Here is a 27,907-nt window from a genome sequence, read left to right as displayed (position 1 = left end):
GTACTTGCAACACAAAAGCCTAGGGCAGGCTTCGTGGTTCTATTCTAGTCATCCGTGTCTACGTGGCAAAACTCGTTGTGGCGAGTGTGCGCTCTCCCCCGACTGATGAGTAACTCACGCGCAGAACCACGGTAGTGTCCTCACGGTACTCCAAATGCCCGCAGCCATGTCTAGTGGGGCTGCCACGCCCCAGCTCCGGGAGCGAGAGCGAAGAAGACGCTCACCGCTTTGGGCTTGAGGAACATGACAGGCCCGTTTGCGGCGAGCTCTGCTGGTTCCTGCCAGCGTAGCAGGGCCGGAAGCACTGGCGGCGGCCACGCGTAATGCAGCACTGTTCGGTTTCGGCGGCAGCTCTGCGGCGGGACCACAGGCACGACCACCGTTGTGGACCGCTAGCCGCCGGAATCGTTCCCTGGAGCCCGTGAGCCTCAAACGGTTGCCCGAACGGACCGTTAGTTGCGTATGCAAGGGCATACTCGTCACTAAGGCTTACCCTAAACACAACGCCGCCCAAGACCTGGATGCTATTCACGAGGCTAATGAAGGTGACACCATCATCGGCTGTCGCAGTGATGTTGACTGTGTGGCACATCGTACTATCCTTAGGGAAGTTGTACGGGCTTACTCAACATTTAAATGTCTGAAGGATTGGTCAATAGAACGGTGGCCGATGTCAAGCACATGCAGTTTGCCAAAATGTGCAGCCGCAAAAGTCGTTATTTCCACTTTCACTCTCGAGTAACTGGTATTGTTGCTAGCCTCAAGTTCCAAGTATATTTCTCAAGTTGCTTGTCCTTTCCTTTCCGTTTCCATCGAACTTCGCTCCACCACTGTCACCTTGGAAAGAAAAAACGTGTCTGACCTGCCGTCGCGATCTGTTCCCCATGATGCAAGCAACTGCTGTCACTATACATAAACCGCTGGGTGGAACATGCAGCGAAGTAGTCTACAATTACCACAAGCACCATCCACTGAAACTCGTCTACGTAGCTTGAAGTCGAGCCACCACTCGAGGGGAGAGGCCTCGAGTTCCCGACTGCTTCGACTTCTGTAAGCACAATCGTCAGTTCTTCAAAGTTAGGTCGAGCTTTGCCGAGAACCCTTCTCAGTGGAAGCTTGATCATCCCGACCAGACGCTCCCACCAGCTGCCCCACCACATTGCGCTGGGAATAGATTTCCAAGTGATACTCTTCTGGCTCAAGTATGCTGTTACGGCCTTTTGGGAAAGCAACTTGAAAAGCTGCTCTGTCTTTTGACGTCTTCTTAAATGTTCTTGCGTTGTCTGAATAAATCATGCGAGGTAGACCCTTTCGCATTACAAACTGTCGTAAGGACATGAGGAATGCTTCTGAGGTCATGCTGGACACTAGTTCTAGGTGCACTGCTCGTGATGTGGCACATGCGAAGAGCTATTTTGTTTCTCCGGCTTGAGTCGCTACAATTAGTGGTCCGGCGAAGCCAACGCCAGTGACTTCGAATGGGTTCGTCGGCCTTACGCCATGACGTGCTATAGGAGCTGCTGGAGCATTGCCAGGGCCGATTCTGAAACGTCTGGACGTATGGCTTCACTAATTTTCTTGCCCGGCAGATCCAATAGTGCTCTCGCAACTGTCACGGGGTGTCCCTCGCGCTTCCGTGTGGTATTTCGCAGTGTGCTCGCATTGTCAATGATGTAGAAAAGTGATGATTGTGGAGGAGGATGACTGTGTTTTGTGCCTCCTAAGATGCATCAAGGTGCATTAGGCGCGCCCGCCCATCCCCAGGATGCTGTCGGCATACAAGAATGCGCTGAGGTCTTTGATGCGAGATGTTTTCTTTGCTGCTGTACCTGTTGAAATTGAACTTATATCTTTGCTGAAGGCTTGCTGCTGTACATGTCTGATCCAATATTTTTCAGCTTCAGTGATCTCTTTGGCTGCTAGAAAACCAGTGTGAGCTCTGTTTTTGAATCGGTAGTATTCGATAAATCTCAACATGCATGCTGTGACCCTGGGCAGCTTATCGATTCTGCTGTAGCTGTCCATGTCCAGAATCGATGTCGACTTCGTCGCACTGGAGATTGCAACGTGAACGGCAGTCATTTCACAGATTATCCTATCGTCTGTGCTGACAGGCACTAGTTTCTTGCTTGCCTTTAACTAGGTTTCCACTGGTGGTTCCACCATCTTTGAACCACTTCCTATTGCATTGTGATTAAACACTAACACGCATCATGCTTTCTCTTCCTTCCGCCTGCTTGCATCTAGTGTAAGGCATGGTGTTCCACGCTTGCTGCTCTCTTGGTGCCATGCCGCTAGTAAGCTACTCCGTGCTTCCTAGCTGCTTGCTTGCTGCTTGCCGCCAAGCGTGCCGCCTGTCACTGCCTAGATGCCGGCATGGTGCTTTTCTCTGGCCAGCCACTAATTCCTTGCCTGCCTATAAGTGCCTTGCCATCGGTACTTTCACCATCTTTCTCCCTCTTCCTATATATGTGATGGTGCTCAAACACTCACATGCATCTTGCTTGGTCTTTGTTCTTTGATATGTGTTTGTTTCCTTCTTGCACCTAGCATTGATCTTTCTTAATTTACTACTGTTGTCCTGGTGCTAACAGCAACTGTGCTCCTCGGAGTTCCCTAATTGCTTGCTTGCTGTTTGTGCTAGTTCATTGCCTGTAATTCTTTTGATGCGTGAATGCTGTCTACTTTAGGCAGGTGGCTGCAGTGTGTACAAGTATAACAAATACCAAGTGCAGTGAAGCTATGAAACAGGTGGTGCAGAAGTATATTTTGCAGCTGTGATCGGGTCATTTGGTTTATAACACGTCTTCAAGTGAGCTGAAAGTCGGTTTTGTCCTGCTTCTTGTGAATAAGAATAGTACAAGGCTTTTGTGGAACCTGGAAGTAATTGAAGAACCATTCCTTTGCCGTAATAACCGCTTTCTGATGTCTCGTGACGAGGCCATATAGAGAAAAAGAGCAACGAACTCTGCAACAACTTTACCGCCTGGAGGGGCCAGAGTGCCCAGAACGCTGGTCGGAAGATGTTGTATACGCAAACAAATTGAACTTCGCTTCTGAATGATTTGGACCAAGCATATTTTTCTTTGCTGACAGTGCTGAGAGTTCTGCAATATCCGTCATTCCTCAAAGTATGTTGCTGACAATCCAATTTCACAGGACGACAACCTGACCAAAGGAACCTCCGGAAAGATTTTCCGTTTGAGAATTGATGCAGATTTGACCACTCATGTCGGAACCTGGGATATCCGAGCCCGACTGTCCGCCTCTTGGAGCAGCAGTTGGGCCTAAGCTGTGGCTGCCGGGCACATCGCCTTTTGGGCCAAGGGGCCACGAAAAGCGGCGTTGCGGTAAGGGCCTTTGTGACGAGGGTCTTCAGCGGCCTCAACTGGCAGTTCTCATCGAGACGTAGACGAGTGAAGGTGAGCTGCAAGACAATTTATTTATTCTTCTCCTGATTAAGGAGAGATCCTTTATGAGAATGAGACGGCACGCTGGGAGACACAGTATAGGGCATACAAAGTGAATGAAAATCACGTGAGAGATTGGTAGCTGTAATATCGGTCATTCCTCAAAGTATGCTGCCGACAACCCAATTTCACATGACGACAACCTGTCCACAGCAACCTCCGGACAAACGTTCCCCTTTGAGAACTGATGCAGATTTGACTGCTCATGTCTGAACCTGGGATTTCCGAGCCTGACTACCGACCTCTTGGAGCTGCAGTAAGGCCTAAGCTGCGGCTTCCGGGAGTGTCGTCTTTTGGAACAAGCGAATACATCGTCACAAGGAGCGGCGTGAGGTGAGGGCGTTCGTGACGAGGGTCTTCAGTGGCCTCAATTGGCTGTTCTCATCGACGTCAACGAGTGAAGGTGAGCTGCAAGACTATAATTCTTCTGATTAAGAGGCATCCTTTATGAGAATTAGACGGCACGCTGGAGGAAACGGTATAAGGTGTACACAGTGAATGGAAAGTGAAAGATTGGAAAGTATCAAGTGTCTGCTTGTTAGGGGAAGTCTGAAGCTACCAGGGGTGCAGACGAAATGCAACAGGCAGTTGGTGCCACTCAAGTGCTTAGGTTATGAAGGGCAGAGGTTGCATATGAACAATACAGCGAAAGGCTGACCTAGTGCCCAGCCTTCAAAACTGAAGGCGAGGAAATTTATTGCAAGTGCTCAAAAGTTGTGCACTTTTTGGGATGTATACAAGTGCTCTGAAAACGCACGATGGAAACCTGGCCATGCATGGCCTCCCGCAGGGGCGTCTGCGCAGGCAGGCGTTTGGTGTGTTGCGACACCACGGACCCGAGCACGTGGGGGATTGACCACATCGCGAATGACTGTGTGGTGCTTAGCCGTGTACGGGGAAAAAGGGATGGTGAAGGTTGAGCTGATGCTCAGTTTTTGGACACAGGCAGATGCAATGAATCCCTTTGACCTCGCCTTCACATACCGGGACTCTCTGCAGTGACCCATCAAGGGGATGTCGGTTGTTTCTTCCTGTCCTGCTGTTTGCCTTTTGTCTTACTGACTTTCAATCTCTCCGGTCTTTTACTCACCTTTGGGTCACTTCCATTCTTTTGGGGCAGTGAGAATTAATTTGACTCTAATTGCCAACCAAGCTAAACGTATTTTGGGCTGCAGTGGCTGTGGCACTGTTGGCATTGGAAGGCTTTGAAATCCAGAAATCTCGTGTCTGATTGTTCGGCATAGTGTTGGTAGGTACCCATCTGCCGAAATCGCACAGACCTTTTTCACTTAAGTCCAAATCCTTAGACTTGATGGAGCAGCAGTTTGCTACGCAAGAAGGAGTCTCCCTCCCTGTCACCGTCAAAAGCGCACTGTTCTGTTTCAAGAAGGACTGCTACAACTTTCCTGAGTGACGTGCCTGATGGCTCTCTTTCCAAAAGTGGGTGCACCGATGACTTTGTGTTTCTTCGCCTGACCACAGAAACACTTGCATGTGTTTAAGTCAGCCACAGTGCAATGACCGAAACGACCGTCGGAAGTCTACCATCCTGACCTGACCTGAAATTCCTGACCAACACCATGCGTCCTCGATATGAAGTTACGAAAAAGTCAGTGGTGACTTCCGTGCTGAAATCCCTGTCTAAGTGAAAGTTGAAAAACTCAACTTGTTTCAATTGAATACTCCCTTATATTGGCATACTGGCATTGCTCCACGAACAATATATGTACAGTTGTAGAAGTAACACACCTCGAGAAATTGACTGATCCAAGTCGACCGGCTGAGTGGCAGCACCGTCCTTCAGAACAACCCAGCCAATTACTCACGTGCGGCATTAAAAAGAAGACTCTTGGAGATCGTGACTTCTTGGTGGAAAGAACCTGACTGTTTCAAGGAACCTGATATTGGACAAGCGCACCTTTAATGGAATCGCCACGTGGACTTGCGCTTTTTTGAAAACAGCGAATCAGGACGCAGAGATTACAGGACAGATAACTTGCCCCCCACTAGCTCGCCGCGTGTCAGCCTGTAGATCAATGCATTCAGCATGCCTCTGAAATGCTGTCATTCCTTGCCTGCCTGTAACTAGCTTTCCACTGGTGATTCCACCATCTTAGAACCACTTTCTATTGCATTGTGATTAAACACTAACACGCATCATGCTTTCTCTTCCTTCCGCCTGCTTGCATCTAGTGTAAGGCGTGGTGTTGCACGCTTGCTGCTCTTTTGGTGCCAAGCTGCTAGTAAGCTACTCCCTGCTTCCTAGCTGCTTGCTTGCTGCTTGCCGCCAAGCGTGCCGCCTGTCACTGCCTAGATGCCGACATGGTGCTTTTCTCTGGCCAGCCACTAGTTTCTTGCCTGCCTGTAACTAGGTTTCCACTGGTGGTTCCACCATCTTTGAACCACTTTCTATTGCATTGTGATTAAACACTAACACGCATCATGCTTTCTCTTCCTTCCGCCTGCTTGCATCTAGTGTAAGGCATGGTGTTGCACGCTTGCTGCTCTTTTGGTGCCAAGCTGCTAGTAAGCTACTCTCTGCTTCCTAGCTGCTTGCTTGCTGTTTGCCGCCAAGCGTGCCGCCTGTCACTGCCTAGATGCCGGCATGGTGCTTTTCTCTGGCCAGCCACTAGTTTCTTGCCTGCCTGTAACTAGGTTTCCACTGGTGATTCCACCATCTTTGAACCACTTTCTATTGCATTGTGATTAAACACTAACACGCATCATGCTTTCTCTTCCTTCCGTCTGCTTGCATCTAGTGTAAGGCATGGTGTTCCACGCTTGCTGCTCTCTTGGTGCCATGCTGCTAGTAAGCTACTCCCTGCTTCCTAGCTGCTTGCTTGCTGCTTGCCGCCAAGCGTGCCGCCTGTCACTGCCTAGATGCCGGCATGGTGCTTTTCTCTGGCCAGCCACTAGTTTCTTGCCTGCCTGTAACTAGGTTTCCACTGGTGATTGCACCATCTTTGAAGCACTTTCTATTGCATTGTGATTAAACACTAACACGCATCATGCTTTCTCTTCCTTCCGTCTGCTTGCCTCTAGTGTAAGGCATGGTGTTCCACGCTTGCTGCTCTCTTGGTGCCATGCCGCTAGTAAGCTACTTCCTGCTTCCTAGCTGCTTGCTTGCTGCTTGCTGCCAAGCGTGCCGCCTGTCACTGCCTAGATGCTGGCATGGTGCTTTTCTCTGGCCAGCCACTAATTTCTTGCCTGCCTATAAGTGCCTTGCCATCGGTACTTTCACCATCTTTCTCCCTCTTCCTATATATGTGATAGTGCTCAAACACTCACATGCATCTTGCTTTGTCTTTGTTCTTTGATATGTGTTTGTTTCCTTCTTGCACCTAGCATTGATCTTTCTTAATTTACTACTGTTGTCCTGGTGCTAACAGCAACTGTGCTCCTCGGAGTTCCCTAATTGCTTGCTTGCTGTTTGTGCTAGTTCATTGCCTGTAATTCTTTTGATGCGTGAATGCTGTCTACTTTAGGCAGGTGGCTGCAGTGTGTACAAGTATAACAAATACCAAGTGCAGTGAAGCTATGAAACAGGTGGTGCAGAAGTATATTTTGCAGCTGTGATCGGGTCATTTGGTTTATAACACGTCTTCAAGTGAGCTGAAAGTCGGTTTTGTCCGGCTTCTTGTGAATGAGAATAGTACAAGGCTTTTGTGGAACCTGGAAGTAATTGAAGAACCATTCCTTTGCCGTAATAACCGCTTTCTGATGTCTCTTGAGAAGGCCATATAGAGAAAAAGCACAACGAAGTCTGCAACAACTTTACCGCTTGGATGGGCCAGAGTGCCCAGAACGCTTGTCGGAAGATGTTGTATACGCAAACAAATTGAACTTCGCTTCTGAATGATTTGGACCAAGCATATTTTTCTTTGCTGACAGTGCTGAGAGTTCTGCAATATCCGTCATTCCTCAAAGTATGCTGCTGACAATCCAATTTCACAGGACGACAACCTGACCAAAGGAACCTCCGGAAAGATTTTCCGTTTGAGAATTGATGCAGATTTGACCACTCATGTCGGAACCTGGGATATCCGAGCCCGACTGTCCGCCTCTTGGAGCAGCAGTTGGGCCTAAGCTGTGGCTGCCGGGCACATCGTCTTTTGGGCCAAGGGGCCAAAGGGCCTTTGTGACGAGGGTCTTCAGTGGCCTCAACTGGCAGTTCTCATCGAGACACAGACGAGTGAAGGTGAGCTGCAAGACAATTTATTTATTCTTCCCCTGATTAAGGAGAGATCCTTTATGAGAATGAGACGGCACACTGGGAGACACAGTATAGGGCATACAAAGTGAATGAAAATCACGTGAGAGATTGGTAGCTGTAATATCGGTCATTCCTCAAAGTATGCTGCCGAGAACCCAACTTCACATGATGACAACCTGTCCACAGCAACCTCCGGACAAACGTTCCCCTTTGAGAACTGATGCAGATTTGACTGCTCATGTCTGAACCTGGGATTTCCGAGCCTGACTACCGACCTCTTGGAGCTGCAGTAAGGCCTAAGCTGCGGCTGCTGGGAGTATCGTCTTTTGGAACAAGCGCATACATCGCCACAAGACGCGGCGTGCGGTGAGGGCCTTCGTGACGAGGGTCTTCAGTGGCCTCAATTGGCTGTTCTCATCGACGTCAACGAGTGAAGGTGAGCTGCAAGACTATAATAATTCTTCTGATTAAGAGACATCCTTTATGAGAATTAGACGGCACGCTGGAGGAAACAGTATAAGGTGTACACAGTGAATGGAAAGTGAAAGATTGGAAACTATCAAGTGTCTGCTTGTTAGGGGAAGTCTGAAGCTACCAGGGATGCAGACGAAATGCAACAGGCAGTTGGTGCCACTCAAGTGCTTAGGTTATGAAGGGCAGAGGTTGCATATGAACAATACAGCGGGAGGCGGACCAAGTGCCCAGCCTTCAAAACTGAAAGCGAGGAAATTTATTGCAAGTGCTCAAAAGTTGTGCACCTTTTGGGATGTATACAAGTGCTCTGAAAACAACGATGGAAACCTGGCCATGCATGGCCTCCCGCAGGGGCGTCTGCGCAGGCAGGCGTTTGGTGTGTTGCGACACCACGGACCCGAGCTAGTCGGGTATTGACCACATCGCGAATGACTGTGTGGTGCTTAGCCGTGTACGGGGAAAAAGGGATGGTGAAGGTTGAGCTGATGCTCAGTTTTTGGACACAGGCAGATGCAATGAATCCCTTTGACCTCGCCTTCACATACTGGGACTCTCTGCAGTGACCCATCAAGGGGATGTCGGTTGTTTCTTGCTGTCCTCCTGTTTGCCTTTTGTCTTACTGACTTTCAATCTGTCCGGTCTTTTACTCACCTTTGGGTCACTTCCATTCTTTCGGGCAGTGAGAATTAATTTGACTCTAATTGCCAACCAAGCTAAACGTATTTTGGGCTGCAGTGGCTGTGGCACAGTTGGCATTGGAAGGCTTTGAAATCCAGAAATCTCGTGTCTGATTGTTCGGCATAGCGTTGGTAGGTACCCACCTGCCGAAATCACACAGACCTTTTTTACTTAAGTCCAAATCCTTAGACTTGATGGAGCAGCAGTTTGATACGCAAGAAGGAGTCTCCCTCCCTGTCACCGTCAAAAGCGCACTGTTCTGTTTCAAGAAGGACTGCTACAACTTTCCTGAGTGACGTGCCTGATGGCTCTCTTTCCAAAAGTGGGTGCACCGATGACTTTGTGTTTCTTCGCCTGACCACAGAAACACTTGCATGTGTTCAAGTCAGCCACAGTGCAATGATCGAAACGACCGTCGGAAGTCTACCATCCTGACCTGACCTGAAATTCCTGACCAACACCATGCGTCCTCGATATGAAGTTACGAAAAAGTCAGTGGTGACTTCCGTGCTGAAATCCCTGTCTAAGTGAAAGTTGAAAAACTCAACTTGTTTCATTTGAATACTCCCTTATATTGGCATACTGGCATTGCTCCACGAACAATATATGTACAGTTGTAGAAGTAACACACCTCGAGAAATCGACTGATCCAAGTCGACCGGCTGAGTCGCAGCACCGTCCTTAAGAACAACCCAGCCAATTACTCACGTGCGGCATTAAAAAGAAGACTCTTGGAGATCGTGACTTCTTGGTGGAAAGAACCTGACTGTTTCAAGGAACCTGATATTGGTCAAGTGCACCGTTAATGGAATCGCCACGTGGACTTGCGCTTTTTTGAAAACAACGAATCAGGACGCAGAGATTACAGGACCGATAACTTGCCCCCCACTAGCTTGTCAGCCTGTAGATCAATGCATTCAGCATGCCTCTGAAATGCTGTCATTCCTTGCCTGCCTGTAGCTAGGTTTCCACTGGTGATTCCACCATCTTTGAAGGACTTTCTATTGCATTGTGATTAAACACTAACACGCATCATGCTTTCTCTTCCTTCCGCCTGCTTGCATCTAGTGTAAGGCATGGTGTTGCACGCTTGCTGCTCTCTTGGTTCCATGCCGCTAGTAAGCTACTCTCTGCTTCCTAGCTGCTTGCTTGCTGCTTGCCGCCAAGCGTGCCGCCTGTCACTGCCTAGAGGCCGGCATGGTGCTTTTCTCTGGCCAGCCACTAATTTCTTGCCTGCCTGTAACTAGGTTTCCACTGGTGATTCCACCATCTTTGAACCACTTTCTATTGCATTGTGATTAAACACTAACACGCATCATGCTTTCTCTTCCTTCCGCCTGCTTGCATCTAGTGTAAGGCATGGTGTTGCACGCTTGCTGCTCTCTTGGTGCCATGCTGCTAGTAAGCTACTCTCTGCTTCCTAGCTGCTTGCTTGCTGCTTGCCGCCAAGCGTGCCGCCTGTCACTGCCTAGATGCTGGCATGGTGCTTTTCTCTGGCCAGCCACTAATTTCTTGCCTGCCTATAAGTGCCTTGCCATCGGTACTTTCACCATCTTTCTCCCTCTTCCTATATATGTGATGGTGCTCAAACACTCACATGCATCTTGCTTTGTCTTTGTTCTTTGATATGTGTTTGTTTCCTTCTTGCACCTACCATTGATCTTTCTTAATTTACTACTGTTGTCCTGGTGCTAACAGCAACTGTGCTCCTCGGAGTTCCCTAATTGCTTGCTTGCTGTTTGTGCTAGTTCATTGCCTGTAATTCTTTTGATGCATGAATGCTGTCTACTTTAGGCAGGTGGCTGCAGTGTGTACAAGTATAACAAATACCCAAGTGCAGTGAAGCTATGAAACAGGTGGTGCAGAAGTATATTTTGCAGCTGTGATCGGGTCATTTGGTTTATAACACGTCTTCAAGTGAGCTGAAAGTCTGTTTTGTCCTGCTTCTTGTGAATGAGAATAGTACAAGGCTTTTGTTGAACCTGGAAGTAATTGAAGAACCATTCCTTTGCCGTATTAACCGCTTTCTGATGTCTCTTGACAAGGCCATATAGAGAAAAAGCACAACGAACTCTGCAACAACTTTACCGCTTGGATGGGCCAGAGTGCCCAGAACGCTGGTCGGAAGATGTTGTATACGCAAACAAATTGAACTTCACTTCTGAATGATTTGGACCAAGCATATTTTTCTTTGCTGACAGTGCTGAGAGTTCTGCAATATCCGTCATTCCTCAAAGTATGCTGCTGACAATCCAATTTCACAGGACGACAACCTGACCAAAGGAACCTCCGGAAAGATGTTCCGTTTGAGAATTGATGCAGATTTGACCACTCATGTCGGAACCTGGGATATCCGAGCCCGACTATCCGCCTCTTGGAGCAGCAGTTGGGCCTAAGCTGTGGCTGCCGGGCAGATCGTCTTTTGGGCCAAGGGGCCACGAAAAGCGGCGTTGCGGTAAGGGCCTTTGTGACGAGGGTCTTCAGCGGCCTCAACTGGCAGTTCTCATCGAGACGTAGACGAGTGAAGGTGAGCTGCAAGACAATTTATTTATTCTTCTCCTGATTAAGGAGAGATCCTTTATGAGAATGAGACGGCACGCTGGGAGACACAGTATAGGGCATACAAAGTGAATGAAAATCACGTGAGAGATTGGTAGCTGTAATATCAGTCATTCCTCAAAGTATGCTGCCGACAACCCAATTTCACATGACGACAACCTGTCCACAGCAACCTCCGGACAAACATTCCCCTTTGAGAACTGATGCAGATTTGACTGCTCATGTCTGAACCTGGGATTTCCGAGGCTGACTGCCGACCTCTTGGAGCTGCAGTAAGGCCTAAGCTGCGGCTGCCGGGAGTGTCGTCTTTTGGAACAAGCGAATACATCGCCACAAGAAGCGGCGTGCGGTGAGGGCCTTCGTGACGAGGGTCTTCAGTGGCCTCAATTGGCTGTTCTCATCGACGTCAACGAGTGAAGGTGAGCTGCAAGACTATAATAATTCTTCTGATTAAGAGGCATCCTTTATGAGAATTAGACGGCACGCTGGAGGAAACGGTATAAGGTGTACACAGTGAATGGAAAGTGAAAGATTGGAAACTATCAAGTGTCTGCTTGTTAGGGGAAGTCTGAAGCTGCCAGGGACGCAGACGAAATGCAACAGGCAGTTGGTGTCACTCAAGTGCTTAGGTTGTGAAGGGCAGACGTTGCATATGAACAATGCCATATGAAGAATGAAGGCTGACCTAGTGCCCAGCCTTCAAAACTGAAGGCGAGGAAATTTATTGCAAGTGCTCCAAAGTTGTTCCCTTTTTGGGTTCTATACGACTGTTCTAAAAACAACGATGGGAACTGACCCAACATGGCCTCCCGCAGGGGCGTCTGTGTAAGCAGGCGTTTGGTGTGTTGCGACACCACGGACCCGAGCACGTGGGGGATTGACCACATCGCGAATGACTGTGTGGTGCTTAGCCGTGTACGGGGAAAAAGGGATGGTCAAGGTTGAGTTGATGCTCAGTTTTTGGACACAGGCAGATGCAAAGAATCCCTTTGACCTCGCCTTCACATACAGGGACTCTCTGTAGTGACCCATCAAGGGGATGTCGGTTGTTTCTTCCTGTCCTCCTGTTTGCCTTTTGTCTTACTGGCTTTTATTCTCTCCGGTGTTTTACTCACCTTTGGGTCAGTTCCATTCTTTCAAGCAGTGAGAATTAATTTGACTCTAATTGCCAACCAAGCTAAAATTATTTTAAGCTGCAGTGGCTGTGGCACAGTTAGCATTGGCACGCTTTGAAATAGAGAAATCTCTTGTCACATTGTTCGGCATAGATTTGGTAGGTACCCACCTGCCGAAACAGCACACTCCTTTATTTTTTTTTGAATCCGACGCCTTAGAGTTGATGGAGCAGCAGTTTGATATGAGGACGTAACAAAATGAACAAGGAATGCTGGAAATTGCCTGGGAGAAGTGCGTCATGGCTCTGTTTCGTAAAGTGGGAAAGAGGTGGCGCTTGTCGTCGTGCGTAAGGCACCCAATGTTTTTAGGCACCGGGGGAGGGGCGGCAGTGTTTTGATGTGGGTGCAACTGCATACGGGACGGCTGTGTGCGGCCGTACCTTGAGATCGATCTGCATTGCGGGTAGTTGAGGGGTGCCGATGCATTGTAACTCTGTTTGCCGTGTGTTCATGACAGAGTTTGTGTTGCAGCAATAGACAGCACATGGTTACTTCTTGCTGCTGCTGCTGCCGTGTTTCCTGATGGCAGCATTTTGACAGCGCCTGTGGTCATTGAATGTGATGTGTTCATTTTTTGCTGTGGGCACTGATGCCATGTTTGTTAATTTAATTAGTATGCCTTTGTTTACAAGTTCATACGGCCGATAAAACTACTATCCCTATTTCATGTAGCTGTCTAGAATTTGCAATCGCAATCATTGCTCCACTTTTAGGGCGCAAATACGACTTTATGTGATGCTCATTGCTTATCTGAAGTGAACAGAAATGACTTTAACTACATGTTTGTCTATGTATGAAGCTGCATAAGACACTATGATGTGATAACGTGGTGGAAATAACGAGTTCTAATGCATTTTTATGTATGGGTTCAACTCCGCACACACGCACTCCAATCTACCTGGTTGCGCATGAACAACTGCATTCATGCTACAAGGCAAACACAAGGGTGCCTTCAGCAATGCTTTATATGTGTACACGGCTTCCGTTACACGGTAAACACAGCTTCGGGCTTTGCAGGTGGCTGTATATGCAATCATCCTAGCAACAATCGCATGACCGCTGCTTTCGCGGTACTCACGAGCAGCCACCGAAAAAAAGTGTCACGACACAGAACCCGGACATGGGAGGCCATGCAAGGTGGCAAACTTGTGAGTAGTGAGTCTGTAGTTGCATAATTCTTTTGCGCATGGTAATACCTCAAAGCGCGTGGTACACCCTTCGACGGTGTCATGCATTTACGGCTGTTGGCAAACTAATACGGCGCTCGTCGTTAAAGTCACGCCTGCACGACATGCACTCCCGGCAGATTTTACTTCATCGACAAACGTCGGCGAACAGGTTCGCTTGCATTTCATAATTTCATGCTACGAGAAATGCACTTGTTTGTGCTCATTTCTGTGACCGCAGCAGCACGCTACTTGATGTTGTCCCACCTTCCCCTCTTCACTGCATCTCCACATACTGCAGTGTGCGCAACTGCAGTAGGGAATGCTTCTAACGATGTCTTCACAAAACTATGCATCTTTCTTGGATTCGCCATGCCATGTTAACCATGAAATAACACCTAACATTACAAAGGTTGCGCACATAATGAATGCCCTGTGTTGTAACCCAGCCTTCGCGTTTGCTATCGCGCTACCTTTCAGGCGGCCGTTATCGCTAGCGAACGTTTAACAACACTTCGATCTTCAGGCTTACATTTTATCTTTACACAAAACGCACCGTCCTGGGATTTGTGTGTTTCACACTTCCGCCTTTCAAAAATCGCGTAACTGCCTAGGCACCAAATGGGTCGCAAATGCACGATCGAAATCGGCCCCCCTTATATACCAAGAGCCGCCACTGTGTCTATTGCCCATAGATCACCTTTCATTGGAGTGCTCCCGCATCTTCGTTACTGTCGTGGCATGAAGGTCTTCTGTGTAAAACCTACCCATCTATGCCAGTGTTACCTCACTCATACTAGTCGCAGTAGTAGCGGCCAGTTGGCCAGTGTTTCTGCAGCATAGGAGTGCGTTCATTCCATGCTGCTTCATGCTGTTGTGTGACCCCACGTATCGACAAAACAGCCGCCAAAGATCTTGAAAGAAGCGCTAGTCACGCTGAAGAAGGGCGGGCTCACATACGTGCCCAAACGCAGGGACAAACTCGCCTCTGGGCATGCGAAGCACGCTGTAGTTCTGCAACGGGGGCACCAAGACGAGGGCCTGCAGAAAAACGATGCTCAGGCGAGGCGACAATGCCGACAGCATCTTGAAGTTCAGGAGAAGGAAGCAGAAGCACATCGCTATAGCCGTTAGGCTGCTGCAGCGTGGAAGCTCAAGCTGACTCGAATCGCCAATGCCGGCAGGATGGTACAGTTCTCGAGGACGAAGCGGCGCGCATCATAAGTACCGTGAGCCGACGCTAGGGGACAGCACAGACAAGAACCCACACTACAGGAGCAGGAATTGCCAGCGCATCGTGCCTCGCATGACAATACAGCAGTGCGAGATCAGAAACACAACACAAGTGACAGTGGCGCTTGCCACAAGTGACCATGTCCTGCCTACACGCACAGGTTGCGACGGCTACCGCGCATATTGAAAGGCAGTTCTTCAATAAACCAGTTGGACATGCATGCAATGTTTGCAATCGTCTTTGGTTATAAGCCGAGCTTTCGCCTATCCGTGTTGCTGACATGCCCCTGATAGCTGCAGAGTTTCCAAACGAGAGCTGCATTCCTTTCTTGTCTGCTCAACATTATGCGGCACACTACAAAGGTGTACGATACCACCCTCTCCGAAATAGATGCTTACGTTTACCCGGCTATTCCTATTGGGTTAACTCTATTTGGTGAGCCAGTGTTTAATTGCTCCCCATCTACCATTAATGTAAATTCAACTCCTTATGCAGGTCAGAGGACAGTATGGCGTCGTAGGACTTATCGCTAGTTTCCCTGTTGAAGTGAAAATTTTGTTAAATCATTACCACGAAACATTCACGAACACCACGTCGTCAATGTTTACATTAAATTAAAGCTTCTCAACAAGTGACCATGCCTCTCTCGCATGGTCGAAAATTTTCAGTTGAAACCCCGTCTCGATGTGTCTGAGTAGGTACTTTGGTATCACTCTTGACGCACTTTCTTTAGACGGTCTTCCCAACAACAACGCATTCCAATTGCTCGAGGATTCTCCTCACAACTCTACCCCAGTGTCCCGACGTCCACATTCATGTTGATGCATGTGTGGCACTGAACGCATTCCAACTGTCCCTGGCGTGGGACGAAGAGCGCTACCAGGCCTTAGCTCCCGCTCAACACAAGCAACCTCTCGGCATAATATATGACGAAGAAGCGGAAGGGTTGCCCTTCTTTCAGATGCACCATAGGTTGCCCCAGTGCGTTAAACCAGAATGTCATCCCACATCCTTTATTTATGCCGCCAGTGAGATAAGTCCCAGAGACTGCCGAGGTGTCTCGTCTCACAACATCTTGTTCGTAGCGATGAAAGTGCTCCAATATGGAGTTGGTTGTGGCCTGGCCATCTTGTTTCTCGTCAACGACGACACCGATAAATTCACACGCCAAACACTTGAAGATGAACGCTTCGTGCGAGATATCAATGACCAAGACATGGGCTTTACAAAGGGCGTTCCCATTGCGGTCCACTATTAGCTTCGCTATGATATGGCAGCTTGGCAAGTCGACTGTGTTGCTCACCCTGTCGGCGTCAGAGAGGCATTGGCCACGATTACTAACACCATATGAGCGGTTGTGTCATCATGATCCTGGCCTACAAGTGCACGTTTTGGAAATTGCATCCATCTATGAAGAAGAGCTTGTCATCGGTGACCCCGTGGTGTGTGCCATTTATTTTAACAAGTTCCTATGCATCCCCCTAAGCGTCCTGTGTAGCCGCACTCACTCGACTTTCGAACCTTGCTGTTTCATCGATTACTCAAAGTACATTGAATTCGAGCACTTGCCCTTGGTGAAAGTTTCCTCGAACATGCCAGAAACGATCCCCCTTGCAACAAACCTTCTGGCCCTTGGTACCTCTCTTGCCGCGCCTGTGCACTCTGGTTCTCCAACACACCAAAACCTGCTATGAGTGCGGCAACTGTCGCCATTTTGGCGCTCATTTCTGACCCACTTTAGTGCCATGTGGCATATGGCACTAAAGGAACACTTCTTGCAGATGCACGTCGCTCTAGAAGGCAGACTACGACAACATTGGCCAATTCCTCCATGACCATGCAGTCACTTCCCAGGAAAACTACATCTGCGTGTTTCACGCTGGCATGATGCACCCAATCTTATTTACCGAACGAACAATGCAGCAAAAGTGCATCAACATATTGAATCCGTACGTAGCCTCCATGCTCGATTCGAGTTTGGACCTCCAGATCTTCTAAGGCGCCTACTCGTGTGCTGCGTATGTCGTGAATAAGTCAAGTCGCGGAGTTTCAAACCTCCGCAAAGATGTCTCAGATATTTTGGTGGACCCCTCAAAGAGACATGACGGCCAGGAGCTTTGGTTACTCGGCGTTCAGATGCTCTAGGCTATTGAGACGAGTGGCCAAGAAGCTGCTTGGACATTCCTCTGACAGGATATGTGCGAGACCAGTATATTTATCATCTACATTGCCACATGCCTTCCGCAAGAGCGATCGCACATTCCCAAAACGCGTGCACATGGAAGCAATTGGTCTCGATGCGACGTCCACGGACGTATGGAAATTGGCATTGTTGAGAAAATATGAAAGCCGTCCAGACAATTTGCAAGACACGTGCGCGACAGACTTTGTTGTTCATTACAATCTCCGCACCTGCCAACCAGCAATCCAGAAGTAAACCAGCAAACTAGCAGCCATTTGTTTCCCCTCCGACACTATTGACTTGTAACTCAACTATAAATGAGAAGCGTTCCCACGGTTCCTTCCTTCCCGCCAGTAAGTAGATATTTTGACTGGCAACGCTTTGAGCTTATGTACGCTGACAATATGGACGCCTTCCTGCTCGATAGGACCGAGTACGACAGCAAGTTCGACATCCGCCAGTTGCATCACATCTGTCTCCAGATGTGCACGGATAAAGGCCACGAGAGGGAATTGCACACTGCAACTCGGCCATGCCACGTTGCTTTTGTTGACAAGTAAACAGACGCAGATTTGCTCAGAGCCCCTGATAATAACTGTAGCGGCAAGAGGTCATTGCCCAGCCGTCTGCACGCGTCAATACGTCATGACTGGTGACACCTACAAAGAATTGAAATGACTCTCCAACCAGGAACTGGTCGAAGTTGCTTGCGAAGTCATTCAACGCCTAACGACATAGACTTTCGACCCACTGAAAACTTGCTGACTGGTATTGCCCGTTGTGGCAAGATCTTTGTTCTGCGCCTTATTACAGATGTGTACAACTGCTGCACTAATACTGCCTGCACGTGCATACGTCGTGGGCGCCTCTACAGGCAAGGCTGCGGTAGCGATCGGTGGACTCACTGTGCTCACCGATCTCAAGCTCGCTATGTCTGCTGGTGGGGGTTTGCGAGACAGAGATCTAAACTCCTTCCGTACAGCATTCACCGTCAAGTGCATCATTGTGGATGAATGCAACATGATGAGCAGTAACACTCTCGCACGTGTCGACGACCGCCTGCGACAGATCACAGGCAATTGACGACCCTTTCGGTGGCTTGGGATTCCATCGTGTGTGGTTACTTCTGCCAGCTGCCCCACGTCCGCACCAGCGAGGTGTAGAAACGCAGTAAAACATGCCGCTTCTTCAACATCCTCGTCACTTGGCTTTTCAACTTGCGCAAGTTCTCCGCCCGAGCCACGCCGTATTCTCCACCTCACCGCCAAAGATCCGCGAAAGTCGTGTGCTCGAAAAGATGTTGAGATGCTTCAGGCGTGCTTTGTTTCAAAATACGACGCAAAATGCTGCTGTCCTCGAGATGTCAGTCTATTCCGCTCCAACAAGGATGCCAGGGCTGTGATACACACTGGGGTTCGTGTGCCCAGCCCTCAACACACAGCGAGAAAGGCATGGATAGCAGACATTGTCTATATCACTTCTATGCCAGAGTGTGTGACCCCACGTATCGACAAAGCAGCCGCCAGAACACACGAGAATACACGCAGAACACAAGAGTACTTGCAACACAAAAGCCTAGGGCAGGCTTCGTGGTTCTATTCTAGTCATCCGTGTCTACGTGGCAAAACTCGTTGTGGCGAGTGTGCGCTCTCCCCCGACTGATGAGTAACTCACGCGCAGAACCACGGTAGTGTCCTCACGGTACTCCAAATGCCCGCAGCCATGTCTAGTGGGGCTGCCACGCCCCAGCTCCGGGAGCGAGAGCGAAGAAGACGCTCACCGCTTTGGGCTTGAGGAACATGACAGGCCCGTTTGCGGCGAGCTCTGCTGGTTCCTGCCAGCGTAGCAGGGCCGGAAGCACTGGCGGCGGCCACGCGTAATGCAGCACTGTTCGGTTTCGGCGGCAGCTCTGCGGCGGGACCACAGGCACGACCACCGTTGTGGACCGCTAGCCGCCGGAATCGTTCCCTGGAGCCCGTGAGCCTCAAACGGTTGCCCGAACGGACCGTTAGTTGCGTATGCAAGGGCATACTCGTCACTAAGGCTTACCCTAAACACAACGCCGCCCAAGACCTGGATGCTATTCACGAGGCTAATGAAGGTGACACCATCATCGGCTGTCGCAGTGATGTTGACTGTGTGGCACATCGTACTATCCTTAGGGAAGTTGTACGGGCTTACTCAACATTTAAATGTCTGAAGGATTGGTCAATAGAACGGTGGCCGATGTCAAGCACATGCAGTTTGCCAAAATGTGCAGCCGCAAAAGTCGTTATTTCCACTTTCACTCTCGAGTAACTGGTATTGTTGCTAGCCTCAAGTTCCAAGTATATTTCTCAAGTTGCTTGTCCTTTCCTTTCCGTTTCCATCGAACTTCGCTCCACCACTGTCACCTTGGAAAGAAAAAACGTGTCTGACCTGCCGTCGCGATCTGTTCCCCATGATGCAAGCAACTGCTGTCACTATACATAAACCGCTGGGTGGAACATGCAGCGAAGTAGTCTACAATTACCACAAGCACCATCCACTGAAACTCGTCTACGTAGCTTGAAGTCGAGCCACCACTCGAGGGGAGAGGCCTCGAGTTCCCGACTGCTTCGACTTCTGTAAGCACAATCGTCAGTTCTTCAAAGTTAGGTCGAGCTTTGCCGAGAACCCTTCTCAGTGGAAGCTTGATCATCCCGACCAGACGCTCCCACCAGCTGCCCCACCACATTGCGCTGGGAATAGATTTCCAAGTGATACTCTTCTGGCTCAAGTATGCTGTTACGGCCTTTTGGGAAAGCAACTTGAAAAGCTGCTCTGTCTTTTGACGTCTTCTTAAATGTTCTTGCGTTGTCTGAATAAATCATGCGAGGTAGACCCTTTCGCATTACAAACTGTCGTAAGGACATGAGGAATGCTTCTGAGGTCATGCTGGACACTAGTTCTAGGTGCACTGCTCGTGATGTGGCACATGCGAAGAGCTATATTTAACATTTTGTTTCTCCGGCTTGAGTCGCTACAATTAGTGGTCCGGCGAAGCCAACGCCAGTGACTTCGAATGGGTTCGTCGGCCTTACGCCATGACGTGCTATAGGAGCTGCTGGAGCATTGCCAGGGCCGATTCTGAAACGTCTGGACGTATGGCTTCACTAATTTTCTTGCCCGGCAGATCCAATAGTGCTCTCGCAACTGTCACGGGGTGTCCCTCGCGCTTCCGTGTGGTATTTCGCAGTGTGCTCGCATTGTCAATGATGTAGAAAAGTGATGATTGTGGAGGAGGATGACTGTGTTTTGTGCCTCCTAAGATGCATCAAGGTGCATTAGGCGCCCGCCCATCCCCAGGATGCTGTCGGCATACAAGAATGCGCTGAGGTCTTTGATGCGAGATGTTTTCTTTGCTGCTGTACCTGTTGAAATTGAACTTATATCTTTGCTGAAGGCTTGCTGCTGTACATGTCTGATCCAATATTTTTCAGCTTCAGTGATCTCTTTGGCTGCTAGAAAACCAGTGTGAGCTCTGTTTTTGAATCGGTAGTATTCGATAAATCTCAACATGCATGCTGTGACCCTGGGCAGCTTATCGATTCTGCTGTAGCTGTCCATGTCCAGAATCGATGTCGACTTCGTCGCACTGGAGATTGCAACGTGAACGGCAGTCATTTCACAGATTATCCTATCGTCGGTGCTGACAGGTTCTGGGGGTTGCAGTGGCCATCTATCTTCTGACTCGCCTAGTCGGTCTGGTCTATGTAGCCACGTACGGTTATACAATACCTTATCCATTGAAACTCCACGTGTCAGTAGGTCAGCAGGATTTGCCTGTCCTGGACAACACTTACACAAAGAAGGATCGGTTTCCTTCCCTGATCTCTTTCTCTCCGTTCGACACAAATTGCTTCCACTTCGTTGCGTCGCCTTTTGTGCCATGAGAACGTAATTGTGGAATCCGACCACACTGTACCTTGGATCTCAAAAGTCTGTTAGGGACTTGAGACGTAATTAAGTAGCCTTTCTCCGATCAAGGCTCCTAGAAGCTCCAGCCGTGGCAGTGTCACTGTATTGATAGGTGCCACACGTGCTTTTGCGATCAACAACTCTGGCCTCGCTGAGCAGCTCGGTACGATGCAGAACGCTGCACTGTATGCCGAAGGGCTTGCGTTGCAAAATATGTGAGCCTGCAGCACTCGAGGTGATTTGGTTCCGCTGCCAAGATAACGTGGTATGAAAATATTCTGCAAGACTGGTAGCTGGCTCCCCCATTCATGCCATTTTTTTTTAAGATCCTGAGGTAGCTGCTCATACCAGCCTATTCCACGTGTCCACAATTTTTTGAATATCTTGACGGCAATGGTGAATGGCGCAACAAATCCTGTTGGGTCGAATATCCATGAAGCTGCTTGAAGAACAAACTGCTCGGTATCATCTTTTTCTTTCATAAATTCGAGAAGGCCCCTCAAAGACAAAATGAAAGTATCCGTGGACGGATTTCATGTGATTCCAAGTACCTTCACGCTTGTCCTGTGGAGGGCAGCCAGTTCTTTGCCTGCCAACTGTTCCTCATGCTCCAATGCGTTAATCAGACAATCTGAGTTGGTCGTCCATTTCCTTAGCGTCATTCCTGCCTCCTGTATAATCTCTTTGGCTTCCCGGCAGATTTAAAGCACTTCATCTGACTCTGCTCAGACCACTAAATAATCTACGTAGAATGACTTGCTGAGAAGTTTCAGGGTACTGGCTTTTCTTGAAGGCATACTCTTTGGTGATGGAGTATAGTTGCTGTCAGTAGGAAGGGGCTACATGTTGCTCCGAATGGCACTCGCGTCATCCTCCACTCTTGAATCTCCTCTCCGGAGAAACGCAGTGCTTCTTTTTTCAAACCAGAGGATTTGAAAGGCATCTCTGTCCTCTGCTATTGAGATTTGAAGGAATGCTTTCTCAATGTCGGCTAGCAGAGGTATATGGTGCGTTCTGAAGCGTAATAGTACCTTCACCAGATCCTGGTAAAGGTTTTCACCCTTTTCGAGGCATTCATTTATTGAGAAGCACACTTTGGCGTGCGAAGAAGCGTCGAAAACTATTCTGATTTTTGTGGTTAGTGCGTGCTCTCGGATCACTTTCCTGTGCGGCATGTAATAAACCTTTGTTGGATCCAGCGGTGTCCCTTCAACAATCTCCGTATGTCCAGTCCGCAGTTACTCCCGTATGGTGTTGTCATAAGCCTCTAAAAGTCCTTGCTTGCTCGACAGTCGGGAGACAAGTTTCAAAAGTCTCATTATTGCGACTAGCTTGTTGTCCGAGAGCTCGACCTCCAGGGCAATATTACTTTGTATCTTCTGTCCCTAAAAGTGATGGTTTCTTTTAATTTCATCAATGCAGGACTGAGCCTGCTCATTGTCAACGGCATCTGATATTCACATGCTCTCAAGTTCCCAAAATGAGCGGAGAAATTTGTACTCATCTTCAGTACGCATGCCGAAGCTGTTGTATCTGATGCCATGCAGTTCGTGTTGCCTTGAAACATCCACCCTAACTTAGAGTTGATAGCAATCAGTGTCTCATTGTTCTCGCATCGAGTGACTTCACCCGTGATCACATTCCACATTTGGTCAGAACCGATCAGAACGCTTATGCCTGCTTCCCCGACAACAGATTCTGTGACGAACAGTCAGCTGGTTGTACGTGGCTTGATATCTTGGCACACGTGTGGAATTTCTATTGCTTGCAAGGCAACTTCCATATCTGAGAACTTGCTCCCCAGACGGAGCTGCACAACATGCAGCTTCTGCACTGTTCGATTCGAGTTGCTTGGAAACATATTGCGCGCAATGATGGTAGAGCCCACACACTGCAACTTCAGTTGTCGTGATAGCCGTTCTGTGAGAAATGTGCGCTGGCTGCTTCCATCTATGACACCTCTGATATATCGACAGGTGACGTCTGCTACTGCCCAAGCTTGGAATGTCTGCAGGAGGACGCTCGTCGATGAATCCTCGATGGTATGCCGGTCTTTCCCTAAAGATGCGCACACAGTCGTGTTTGTGCTTGGATTCCTTGTTAGTATTCTGGCAGTTGTTCTGCCGTTTTACCGTGTCTTCTGGCGTAATTTTTGTTCAGAAGTCGTTCAATCAAAACAAATCACCAGAAAATGGGGCGATGTTAAGCTTGGGTAGCTTGGCTCCAGAGAATGACTGTCGATGAAGTCCGGAGCTCCTGTGTTTATGACGTAACATGGTCTTGCTTGCTAAGCAGCTCGCTCATGACGTTGGTAGTGTTGTCCTCGTATTCCACAACGGTGTTGCATTCCTGCTCAAGCTCTTTATCAACTATGTGGCTCTCTAGATCCTCGTTGGTCTTGTTCAGCTCATCGTTATTCACCGTGAGACGCCCGTAAATAGTGTTGAGCTGATCTATGGTGGCTGTTTCATCGCTGAGAATAGCCCTTGCCTCGTTGATGAGCGTGGTGTTCAGTGATCATCTCGACGTCCACTTCGATTGCAGCCTCTCCATTATGGTCGGTTCACTCGTAGCTTTCCGTGGTCTCCGGTAGGAGATCCCGGATCTTCCGCACCACAACCATTAAGATGGCGTAAGATTTACTGACAAGAAGCGAGGGTCAAAGCATCAGGCATTCTTTTTATTCCGTGCCGTTCAGGTAGCCCCTGGCTGCACGTGCTCGTGAGCACGGGCTCCCTCCAGGAAGGAGGCGATTCTTCTTCGATCCAAGACTGTGCTGAGATTAATTCAAAAGTTCACTATTCATATTGCTCCTGAAGCTGCTAGCCTTACTTTGTATACCATTCCAATATGTTACTATTGCATTCCTTGCTTTGCCCTTCTGGCGAAACTGTATCTTCTTTTTCTAATGCCAGTGGTGTTGCCTATGCATTCACTGTTTATGCACAAACAAATGTACACCGACCAGAACTGCCACAATGTTCATGATTGCGAAGTGAGGAGTTGCAGCACTGAAATGACTAATGGTTCATGGAGTAGAATTGTTAGCTCTATTGCCTGCATAAATAATACTCACTGTGCAGAGAGAGACATCAAGGGGTTATGGAAAAACTGTCCTGGTCTTATAGAACAGCTCTCTTTGGCTTTCAAAATGCAGGCCCAAAATTTTAAGCCTTACAAAGCGAACATGGTAAAAACTTACACATTCCCGTAAGATCAAGTCAATGGCCATCCTGTACATTGGAACAACCCAAGGATGTTATGCACGGCATTACAAAGACTATTAACAATGAACTCTGGAACATCTTTTCTGCTCACAGGTGCCAATGTGACCACAGTGCTCGTCGGTAGATACAGAAGTTCATTTCTGAATAATGTTCGCCAACTATATTTTTCTGTGGTGTCCTTTTCAGTTGTGAAAAAAAAAAAACCGGTACACAATCGAAACACGTCTGCAGCTTCAGTCATTCCTCAAAGTATGGTGCAGGCAGGCTGATTTCCCACAAGGACAATCTGACCACAGATACCTCAGAAAAAAATCTGCGCCTTTGGTGATTGACGCAAATATGTGCGTTTATATTAACATTGGATTTCTGAGGCTGACTACTCGCCTATTGAAGCAGTAGTTAGGCCGAAGCAGTGCCTGCACTGCATATTTTATTCTGTGCCCGCCGAAGAATACATTTCCATAAAAAGGGTGTGCAATAAGGGCCTTCACGACGAGGGTCTTCGATGACCTCAACTGGCTGTTCTCATCGACGTCAACGACAGAAGGTGAGCTTCGAGACAATTTAATTTATTCTTCTCCTGATTAAGGAGGCGCCCTTTATTAGAATTGATGGCACGTTGGAAGAAATGGTATAGCGCATACACAGTGAATGGAAAGTGAGAGAATGGTAGCTATCGAGTACCTCTTGTTAGAGGAACACTAAATTTACCAGAGACGTAGACGAAATGCTACAGGCAATTGGTGCCACTCAGGTGCTTATACTGAGAAGGGTAGAGGTTGCATATGAACCATACAGCGTAAGGCTGACCTAGTGTCCCGTTTCCCAAATGGAGGACGAGGAAATTTACTGGAAGTGTTCAAAAGTTCTTTTTTTGGGCTCTATGAGAGTGTTCTAAAAACAATGATGGGAACCTACCTGCCCAACATGGCCTCCCACAGAGGCGTCTGCATCGGCAGGCATTTGATGTGTTGCGACACCACAGACCTGAGCTGATGGGGGATCGACCCTCATGGAAGAAACTGTCTGCGGCTTAGCCATGTACAGTGAAAAGGGGAACGTAAATGTTGAGCAGATGTTCAGATTGTGGACATTTGGGTGTCCACGGCGAGCACAACGAATTCCTGTAGCCTCGGTTTCACATCCACGGCATGCCTGCAGTGACGCGTTGACGGAAAATCGGTCGTTCTTTCCGGTCCTCAGGTTTGCCTTTCCTTTTACTAGCTTTCAGTGGCTCAGGTCTTGTGCTCACCTTAGTGTCACTTGCTATCTTTCAGGGAATGAGAGTTAACTGTGTGTTAAATTGGCAAACAAGCTAACTTTGTATTTGGTTATGTTGGCTGGGCACAGTTGGCATTGGCCGGCTTTGAAGTATAGAAACCTCATGTCCCATTGTTCGGCCTAGTGGTAATTGGTTGAGACCTACGGAAATCATGTACACCTTTATTCCTTGAACCAGGCTGAACTTTGATTCGAATATGGCAGTGCACTTTGATACAACAATGTAACACACAGTGAAGAAGCACGAGAGCTGTTACTTGCCTGACAAGCTTGCCTGGTGGCTGTCTCTGAAAAAGTGGGTGCACCGATGACTCCATGTTTCTTCACCTAGAACAAGAGAACATTTGCAAGTATTCATGTTAGTCACAGTCAAATGACCGACACTATCATAGGAAGTCTACGACATTTAGCAGTTGCAAAACACGTAACCAAGACCCTCAGTCCTTAATATGAAGTTGCAAAAAAGAAAAAAAAATTAGTGTTGACCTTAGTGTTGAAATCCGTGACAAATTTCATGCAAAAGAAACTGAATACTTGTTTGATTTGAATACTCCTGTATAATCGTATTCTTGCATCGTTCCATAAACAGTGCTCATACTGTGGTACAACTACCGCGGTGAAAAAAATTTGCTGATGTAGAATTCGTAGAATTCGTATTGATGTATAAGGAATGAGTGTGATTGCAACATATTGGAATTGTATGCAAAGTAAGGCTAGCAGATTTAAGAGTAAGATACAGATGTGCTGCAGTGTAGCCAGACCGATATGAAGAGAAAGACTGGACGACCACGACGAGGCTTGGCGCAAAGTTGGCATTGAGAAGCAGCTCCCGTGAACCGCATGTGCAGATGCGAAGGGCCGTATAGGAACTGCATTGCAGATCCGTGCAGCATTGCTGGTGCGCTGCACATAAAAAAACTGAGCAGATGAGATAGCTGTGACTACGGCACAAAGGAAAACCCCACACATGTAGGTAGGACTGTAGCAGTGGTCTTGGCTTGACCGCCTGGTGTGGCCGCTGTTGGGCACACAACGGACGGGACTGGGAGCGCGGGCCATGTGCGCAATGGGGCACCCACTCAACGACCATGCTTAGAATTGTAGTAATGCAATAATCAGATGACGAACAGTAAGGGGGATATTTTTTGATGTATGGAAATGAGTTGCATGAAATATAGTATTATGATGTGAACACGTGAATGTAAGTGGAACACAGTTGACTCGAGAACCGCGACAAAAGCCTTGTGGTTGGTAGGTAGTCCGTTCGGGATGACGTCTATAGTGTGACGTCTATAGTGTGACTACAGTAGGCAGTGTAGTAGGCAGTGTGACTTGTTTGCAGTAGGCAGTGTGACCAAATAACATGCGAAGCCACTAAGTTTCACGCCGAAGCATATTTTTGTATTTTTGTCTCCAGTAATGACAGCCGGTGCACACAGCACGGAGGTTTTGGAGCAGGAAGTTAGTGACGTCGTTCGGCAAGGTTCCTGGTGAGAAGTAGACTGATTAAGCCCTGATATTTTTAACGCTACAGACGTTTTCACAACTCAACTGGGGCAGCGAGTTGTGTCAGTAGGTTCCGTTAAAGCATAGTTCCGTTAAAGCTGTCATGAAAAGCAACTCCAGGAACTCGGCGATTTTGTGTGTTGTTGAGGCTAACGCACTTCCAACCCGTCAAGTCGATGACAGTGTCTGTGCCCGCTTCCGAAAACGGTAGCAGTGTTACCTCGTGGATGACATCAAAGGCGGAAGCAGGCAACGAGCGTACGTTGATGTTGCATAGCGCTAAGGTGTGCGCTGACCGCAGGATGGCAGAGCATTCGGTGATTATTGTACTGAGTGCATGGTTTTGTAATCGATAAATATCGTCTGACAACGGCCGATAGTGGTTTTCCCTTCCGCGGTAGAAGGGGCTGTCATGTTCTGTGTTCATTAACTATAGTCCATATTGGCAGTGGTGCCTCGACTTCAAGCTACGTAGACGAGTTTCATTGGATGGTGCTTGTGGTAATTGTAGACTACCTCGCTGTATGTTCCACCCTGTGGTTTATGTACAGTGACGGCAGTCGCTTGTGTCATGGGGAACGGCTTGCGACGGCAGGTCGGACGTGTTTTTTCTTTCCAAGGTGACAGTGGCGGAGCGAAGTTTGATGGAAATGGAGAAGAAAGGACAAGGGACTTGAGAAATATCTTTGGAACTTGAGGTGAGCAACAATACCAGTTGCTTGGGAGTGAAAGTGGAGGTAATGACTTTTGCGGCTGCACATTTTGGTGAACTGCACGTGCTTGACATCAGCCACCGCTCTATT

The 27,907-nt window shown here is 48.3% G+C and overlaps 1 long non-coding RNA gene across 1 annotated transcript in view; it reads right to left on the bottom strand.

The window, feature by feature from the left end:
• Nucleotides 1-27,907, bottom strand: part of LOC142563588 (uncharacterized) — a 176,108-nt gene that overhangs the window by 72,835 nt on the left and 75,366 nt on the right. Inside the window, exon 2 of the long non-coding RNA XR_012824346.1 lies at nucleotides 25,860-25,925. This is a non-coding gene — a long non-coding RNA (uncharacterized LOC142563588). The remainder of the gene's footprint in view (nucleotides 1-25,859; nucleotides 25,926-27,907) is intronic.

This window comes from Dermacentor variabilis, chromosome 11 (assembly GCF_050947875.1).
Source record: "Dermacentor variabilis isolate Ectoservices chromosome 11, ASM5094787v1, whole genome shotgun sequence".
NCBI classification, from domain to species: domain Eukaryota; kingdom Metazoa; phylum Arthropoda; class Arachnida; order Ixodida; family Ixodidae; genus Dermacentor; species Dermacentor variabilis.
Note: the sequence above shows the minus strand (reverse complement) of the source record. Positions and strands in the feature narration are given on the sequence as shown.